We start from the raw sequence: 8629 nt of genomic DNA, 5'->3' as shown, positions 1-8629 counted from the left end.
GGCATTAACAGAACTGCATTTCTTTTGGAAGCTCTTTGGAAGAATCTGTCTCTTTGCCTTTTCTGGCTTCCAGAGGCTGCTCTCAGGCCTTAGCTTGTGGCCCCTTTCTTCATCTTCAAAGCAAATTACCCAATACCTGCTTCTACAGGCCACTCGCCTTCTCTGACTCTTTTTCTCTTCCTTGCCTTATGCAGACCTCTTCTCTAGGCCCACCCAAATAAGCCAGGATGATCTCCCATCTCACGGTTCCCACCCTAATCATATCGGCAAAGTCCATTTTTCCATTTAAAGCAATGTATTTACATTTTCTGGTGTTTAAGACACAGACATCTTTGGGGGACCATTTCTCCTTCTACCACACTTCCCTAAATCACCCTCTCCTGGTTAGGTACACACCTCTTCTTGAGTACCTTCTGAGGCAGCTCATTGTATTGTAAGTGTTATCTGACTCTCTTTTGCTAGTTAAATAAAGGACTGAGTGAGTGGAGGTAGCCACGTGCTCTTTCTCTTTCTCTCGCTCTCCACTCCTGGGTTGAAAGAGGCCGGTTAGGAGCCAGACGAGAACAGTTAGGAATGCTTGCTAGGATTTTTGTCATTACCTTCAGCCTTGACAGGCAGCTCTCTGGAAGAACGGTAGCTTGGCTACCTACTCCCTAGTCAAAAGGGCCGTGCAGGAATACGAAAATACTCTTTTAGCTTCTGATGAAAGAACTGGGCATCATTATCCCTAAGGACAACACTGATTAATTGTAATGCATGCGTAACTGCGTAGCCTATGATAAGTTCTTCCACTGTCGTTGCAAGGTACAATACCAACATTGCCTTGAGCCAGTTCAGATAAACACCAATAAGAAGTCATTTATTTCTTCATTTACTTACTGCAGAATCAGTGGGAAGCCTCTTTCAACCCAAGGCTATCCATTTTCAAAGGGGTAATGGTACAATAAGTGGAGGATTCCCGTGACTCAAAGACTGTTCTTCTTGATTATTTTTATTGTAGAGTTCTGACTATACAAACAATTCTAGAAAGTTCTTTCCTGTTAGCAATATCTCCAGGTAGCTCTCTTATTAGGTCCATTCAGTTCAGTGCCCTGATGTGTAGACATCATACAGTATAAAATTGTCCCATGCAAAATCTACTTTCCCCCAAATATGTATTATTGACTTTTATATATTGTCTCAAAACTTCTCATCAGACATTGACCAGTGAAAAATACTTTACTCTTGCCATCTACCCAATAAATAGAATCACACAATCTGCTCAACTGCTCTAAGTGATCATTTAAGGTGACTCCCACTACTAACACATCTAACTGCTGGGCATACTGACCCCACCCCCTGTTCTTGCTGCTCTGGCTGTGGTATGCCCCTATTCCTGCCTTAGTTTGATGGCCTTTTTATGCTCATTCTTCCCAATTCCCAACATTTTATTTAATGATTATGTTTTTTAAAAAATCTATTTCATTGGGTTATCATTTACATACAAATGTATGTATCCGTGTAAGCATCACTGCGATTAAGACATGGAACATTTCCATTCCTATAAAAAGTTCCTTTCTCCACCGTTGCAATTAATTATTTACCACCCTCCTGCCCCAAGCAGCCTTCTGTTACTATAGATTAGTTCCCTTTTCTAGAATTTCATATAGATGGAATCATACAGTATATATTATTTTGTGTAGGTTTTTGTTTTAAAATTTAGCATCATGTTTTTGAAATTCATTTATATTTTATATACAAATAGTTTCTTCCCTTTTATTGCTTGGAAGTGTTCCATGGTATGCATTTAACACATTTCATATGTCTGTTCACTAGTTATTGATTATGTAGGTTGTTTCTGTCCGACCTACCCTCTACAGGAAGACAGAACTCGTTCAGAAAAAACGGGGCCGCAGGTTAGAAGAAAGTCTTAAGTTCAGGCTTTATTGAGAGGAAAGAGCCTCTGGGCAGACCAGCCGGGAAGAACAGGAAAATGGCCGCCCCGCTCAGAGGAGCAGAGTTCTTTTATAGGGGGCTGAAGGGCTGAGGGAGTGGGGAAGCCGAGAGAGCTGAGGTGGCGGGCAGCGGTTGGTCAGTTTAAACTGCTGGGCGGGGAAGCTGGGCGGCGGGAAACTGGGAGGCGGGAAGCCGGGAGGCAGGAAGTTGGGGAGAGCTGATGAGGCGGGTGGTGATTGGTCAGCCGGTTGCCGGGCGGGAGGTGGCTGTGGCCAGGCGGGAAGGCCAGGACAGTATGTAGAGTGAGAGATAAGGGAGTCCCTTTGTGTGGAGGGGGAGGGCTTTCACGATAGGGACAGAGTTTTCCAAACATTCCTGACTCCTTAAAGAGAAGAAAAGAGAGGAGGGACAGGGGCGTCGGTTGTCTCTCTGGCTACTTCCTGCTGACAAGGGTCGACGGGAGGTCTTGAGGAGGTTTCTTTTCTTTAAGGAGCCTGGATGTTTGGGGAGAGGTCTGCTTCCAGCACTTGTTCGGGGTGAGGTTGGAGCAGCATTTGGTGGATGGTGACTCGAGTTAGTTCTTGAAAGCGCTGTTGTAGGAACTGTAGAAAACAAGGAGCGATAAGTAAGATTAGGCAAATGGCTATCAGGGGCCCAAGCAACGGGGACAAGAGGGTATACATAGAGGAAGACCACCACGCTGTGGCTTCATCTGAGAATTTTTGATTCTGCAGATTAGTTTTAAGTTTCTGGAGATTCTCGATTCGGGTTTCTACTAGGCTGGATTCATTAATGTAGTAACAGCACTCTTCTTGTAGGAAGATGCAGGTCCCCCCTCGCTCGGCGGTGAGCAGGTCCAGTGCTCTTCGGTTCTGCAAGGCAACTTGGGCAACTGAGGTAATCTGTCGTTGGAGAGATGCTAACGACTCAGCAGAGTCATCAATAGCTGTTTGGAATTGTGAGGTTAGCCAGGCCACAGCTTGGTGGGAGTGGGTTAGTGCTCCTCCTCCCAGTCCAGCTGCAAGTGCCGAGGTTGCCAGGGAGAGGCCTATGGCTAGGGGTAGAAAAGCAGCCCGCCGGGTGCGGTGAAGCGGTGCTTGTAGCATTTGGAATTCGGCTGAGGAATATATAGTGAGTCGGGGGACTAAGGTCACTGGGAGGCATAAGAGAGTTGAGGATTGGCCGGTGTGGAGAGTTTTTGTGAGGGTTCTGTTACACCAAAAGAAAGTTCCCTTTGGAGCTGTCAGATTAGTGGTTACCAGTATGGTTTTGTTACAGTTGGAGTAGTTCCTGCCTAGGGAGTAGCATACTGGTAGCTGTGTAAAATCAGGTGGAGTGTAGAGATTTACTTCCTTAATGGGGGAAAAGGGAGAAGTTGAGGCTGAAAGGTTGAGAGGGATGGTGTAGGGGACTGCGACGAAGGGAGTCTGTCCTAAGGAGGCACACATGAGGCATGAAGTTAGGTCCACTAATCGTGAGATGTTAGCTAACTTGATTCCTTCTTTGAGGAAGGTTAGCCAGGAAAACGGGGACAATTGTGATTGCAGTTGGGTATTTAGGGATTGTTCTTGTAGGTTAATAGCGGAATGGACTTGGTGGGCTGTGTGTACGTATGCCCGCCAAATATACAGGTGGGAAGAGGGATATGCGGTGGTGCCAAGGTCATATAGGGCAGCTTTCTGGGGGCTTTTCCACCGGTCATTCCAAGGGTCAGGTATGAGAAGAGAATACCGTGTATAACTGGTTCTGACATTTCCTTCTCCATCTACGTCTGGAACAATTTTGAGCCGGGCAGGAATGTTTGGGTGCCGCTGTGTCAAGGGCTGCATGTAGAGAGCAATCACCCCAGGTGCAGCCCATGCAGGAGCGCCAGGGAGTATCACTGCATCTTCCTGATGGTTGGTCATAATTGAAACATACGACAGGTAAAACCCCAATTCCTTCATGGACATTGTAGAATTTAGTGAAGTTTAGGTATATGGAGCTTTGGCACCCGGCTGCGGGGCAGTCAGCAGTTGCAAGAAGATGGTTGTGGCTGTATGGGGGTGTTACAGATAAAGGTGGTTTTGGTATAGTTTTCAGTTAGGAAAAAATCTCCATCTGTGGGGGGTGTGGCTGCTAGGCCTTGGTAAGTTTGACAGATAAAGGGCCAGTAGGAACAGCCTTCCAGCATGAGGAGGGCCCATGAGGGGCTTTTTTTTACCCTAGACAGGTGAACCCAAGATGGGATTTCAGTGACTTTTATGGCCGATGGAGTGGTGAGGATGACGGTATATGGTCCCTTCCACTTGGGGGCAAGGGGCTTTGGGGAGAGGAATTTCATAAGAATTAAGTCTCCAGGGGAGACTTTTTGCGTATTTTCAGATGGCTGGGTGGGTTGGGGAAGAGAAGCGTAGGCGTGCTCTCGGAGAAGGTTGCGAAGGAGAGTAAAGTAAGGGAGGTAACTGTCTAGAGGTGTGATTTCTGGCGGTGGGGGAGTTGAAAGTAGGAAGGGGCGACCATACAGCAGTTCAAACGGGCTAAGCTGCGATGGGCCTCGGGGGCTTGCTCTTAACCTGGTGAGGGCGATAGGAAGCAAGGTTACCCAGGATTGGCGGAGCTCAAGCATGAGCTTGGTCAGATGTTCTTTAATGAGGCCATTGGCCCGTTCCATCTTACCAGAGGACTGAGGATGGTAGGCGGTGTGTAGCTTCCACTGAATTCCTAGAGAGGTAGAAACAGCATTAGTGACCTTGGAGATAAAGGCTGGGCCGTTGTCTGACTGTATGGTGGCCAGGAGTCCAAAGCGTGGGATGATGTCTTGAATGAGATGAGTGGTCACTGTCCCGGCAGACTCAGAGGCTGTGGGGTAAGCTTCGATCCAGCCTGAAAAAGTGTCAATAATGGTTAGCAGATATCGGTACTTTTTGTGCTTTGGCATATGGGTAAAATCGATTTGCCAGTCTTGGCCAGGTAGGAACCTGCGTAGCTGATGAAGCTGGCGCCGAGGATGACAGGAACCCTGGGAATTAGTTTTCGTGCAGATAGTACAGGAGGACTGGACTTCCTGTATGGTACTGAGGAGGTGGTGGGGGTGAAAGAGTGGGTTGAGGAACTGGTATAGGGCTCTAGGTCCAATGTGGAGTGAATTGTGGATGTCTTGGATTATTTGGTACCTTTGCTTTTTGGGGAGGATGAGGAGGTTATGCTTGAAGGCCCAGTCGTCCTTGAACTGCACCCCGGGGGTAGACTGGAGGATCTGAAGTTCTGAGGTGGAGTATTGGGGGCTATATGACTTGGACAAGAAACAGAGAGTGGAAGTGGGTGGCGGATGGTTTCTCGCCGTATCTTTAGCCACCCTGTCTGCAAAGGCATTCCCTGCGGCTACGGGTGAGTTCAGGGACTGATGCCCTTTACAGTGGGCGATGGCTACCTTGCTAGGGAGTTGAATGGCCTGGATAAGGGCAGCAATGTGTTTTCCACTGAGGACGGGCATGCCTTTAGTGGTGAGGAAGCCCCGTTCTTTCCAGATCATGCAGTGTGAGTGAGCTATGAGGAAGGTGTACTTGGAGTCAGCATATATATTCACTTCTTTGTTCTGGGACCAGGATAGGGCCTGGGTAAGGGCGACCAGTTCAGCCTGTTGTGAAGTGGTCCCTAGAGGAAGGGAGTGGGTTTCTATAATTTCAGAGTGAGTTACTATAGCATAGGCTGCTCTCCGTAGGCCGGTGGGATGGGATATAGAGCTGCCATCAATGAATAGGGTGATGGAGGCAGATGGTAAGGGTTGAGGGAGCAAGTCGGGGTGAGGGGACTGGGCTAATTTGAGGATTTCAGTACAGGAATGTAGGGGGCTGGCGTACGGAGGGCAAGGGAGGAGGGTAGCCGGGTTTAACGAGGAGCAATGGGAGAGGGTGATGTTGGGGTTCTCAATAAACAGTAGGTGAAGCAGTTGGATACGGGAGCGCCCAAGGTGGGGCAGGGAGTGTTGACTGAGCAGTTCGGTCAACCTGTGTGGAGAAAAGACTTGGAGTGGGAGTTGTAGATTGATCTTAAGAGCTTCTGTGGTTAGGGTGACAGCGGCCACTAGGGCTCTAAGGCAGGGCTGCCATCCTTGTTCACTTGGGTCAAGTTGTCTGGACAGGTAGGCTATGGGCAAAAGGGTCTTTCCTACTGGTTGGACTAGCACTCCTACCGCTGTGTGTTGTTTCTCGTCCGTATATAATTGGAAGGGTAAGTTGGGATTAGGCAGGGCTAGGCTGGTGGAGGTACATAGGGCGTTAAGCAGTGACTTGAATGCCCAATTGACAGAACCTGGTGAGGAAAGTGGTCCTTCGGGGGCTTCTGCAGCAGCATGGTATAGGGGCTTAGCTAGCACAGCATAATTAGGTACCCAGTGGTGAAAAAACCCTACTAGTCCTAGGAAGGAGAGGATTTCTTTTGCTGACTCAGGGGCCTGGAGCGCCTTTAAGGCTTGTAGTCGGTCGATTGTGATGGACCGTCGCCCAGGCGTGAGCTGTATACCTAGGTAGGTGACGGTGGGTGAGGCTATTTGTGCTTTGGTTGGTGACACCCGGTATCCCCTATCTCCTAGGAAATTGAGTAGGACGGTGGTGGCCTGGATACACTCTTGGCGGGTGGGAGAGCAGATAAGAAGGTCATCTATGTACTGGAGGAGGTGAGAGGGCTTGAGGTTGCAGTGGAGTAGGTTGGTGGCGAGTGCCTGGCCGAATAGGTGCGGGCTATCTCGGAAGCCCTGTGGAAGGACTGTCCAGGCCAGTTGTTGGGACATGTTCGTAAGGGGATCATCCCAAGTGAAGGCAAAGATAAAGTAGGAGTTGGGGTGTAGAGGTATAGTGAAGAAGGCATCCTTTAGGTCTAAGACTGAGAAACAGGTGGTCCCTGGGGGAATGTTAGAGAGAATGGTGTATGGGTTGGGGACAACTGGATGTATGGGAATTACGGCTTCATTGACTAAGCACAAGTCCTGGACTAGTCTATATTGTCCCGAGGGTTTTCGTACTGGGAGGATGGGGGTATTACATGGGGAGTTAATGGGGATTAGGAGGCCTTGACCTTTTAGTTTCTCTATGATGGGTTGGATACCCATACGGTGGGCTTTAGAGATGGGAAATTGAGGGCGGGAGAGAAAACTAGGTGAGGAGTCTTTAAGGCGGACTTGAACTGGCTGGTGGTGTGTAGCTACAGATGGGTTGTTAATGTCCCACACCTGAAGGTGGACTCCGGGGAGTAGTTTGAATAGGGCTTTTTGGGGTTCGGTATCTGAGGTGAGGGCTAGGAGAAAGAGGCTGTGTGGGTTGGAGGTGGGGAAGGTTATGACAGCCTTTAGCTTTGAAAGGATGTCTTGTCCCAGGAGGGGTACTGGGCAGGTGGGGATTATTAAAAAGGAGTGGGTAAATGGAGTGGAGTTATATGAGCACATGAGCAGTGGGGTTTGGTAGGGCATACTTGGGGTCTCGTTGATTCCCATGACTGAGACCTGGGAAGGGGTAAGACGGCCAGAATAGGAAGGAAGTACGGAATAGGTAGACCCCATGTCCAGCAAGAAGGGGACACTTTTACCCACTACCTGAAGTGTGGCCCTAGGCTCGGCGAGGCTAACCAGAGTCGGGGAGCCAGGGCCCCGCTAGTCGTCTAGCAGCCCTAGTAGACTGGGGAATGGAGCTCCCTCGGAGGTCGGCTCCTGGCAAGCAGGCTCCTCCCTACCAAGGATGACTGCCGGCTGCGTAACGCCAATGTGTCTGTTTTGAGGAACTGGCACCCTGGGGAAGCTGGGGCAGTCTGACCTCCAGTGTCCTGGGAGCTGACAGGCAGGGCAAGGCTTAGTTGGTGGCCGTGGTTGTGGACAGGCCCGGGACCAGTGTCCTTCCCTTCTACATTTGAAACATGCCCCCGGAGGGGTACGGGTTTCGGCCTTGGGCCTCTGATTCCCTGCTGGCCTTAGGGCTGCCACTAGGGCTTGGGTCTGGAGGGCAACCTTCTGCTTCATGCGAGTTTGGCGGGCAGCCTCAGCTGCATCTTCCCTGGCATTGAATACTTTAAAGGCCATTTTTACCAGGTCTTGGATGGGAGTCTCCGGCCCCTCTTCTGCTTTCTTTAGTTTCTTTTTTATGTCGAGTGCTGATGGGGAGATAAAATGGGAGGCTAGTACAGTGGCTCCATTTTGGGAGGCTGGATCTATCCGAGTGTACCGGACTAGGGCTTCTTGTAAGCGGGTGAGAAAAAGGGCGGGATTCTCATCGGGTAGTTGGGTGATTTCTCTTAGTTTATCATAGTTTACAACTTTGTTAGATACAATATTCATTCCCCTGAGGAGGTATCTAATCATGCGGTCCCTCTTGGGTATATCAGACCCTCGACTAGCCTGATAGTCTCATTGGGGGTCTTCACCTGGGATTACTCTCCAGCGCGGTCGGGTAGATGCAAAGAAAAGGTGTCCCCCTTCGTTGCAAATTCCCAGGAGTACGGTTAAGTATGGTTAGGAAAGCGGTCAGAGGGGCGTCCCCCGTCTGGCAGCTACCCCTCGGAAGGCTCCAGGAGCCGGAACAGAGGACTACCTCGGCTTGGCCGAGACTAGGCGAGGAGTCCGTGTGGAACGTTGGAGGGGAGCAGCTGCAACCGTGCCATAGGAGGGGGTAGGGAGAGAAGGTAAAGCAAGAAAAAAACTTGGCTTACCTTAATCGGAGCACAGAGG

The sequence above is a fragment of the Callithrix jacchus genome, chromosome 7, assembly GCF_049354715.1.
Source record: "Callithrix jacchus isolate 240 chromosome 7, calJac240_pri, whole genome shotgun sequence".
Lineage (NCBI taxonomy): Eukaryota > Metazoa > Chordata > Mammalia > Primates > Cebidae > Callithrix > Callithrix jacchus.
The sequence above is the reverse complement of the archived record's forward strand: the minus strand, read 5'-3'. Positions refer to the sequence as shown.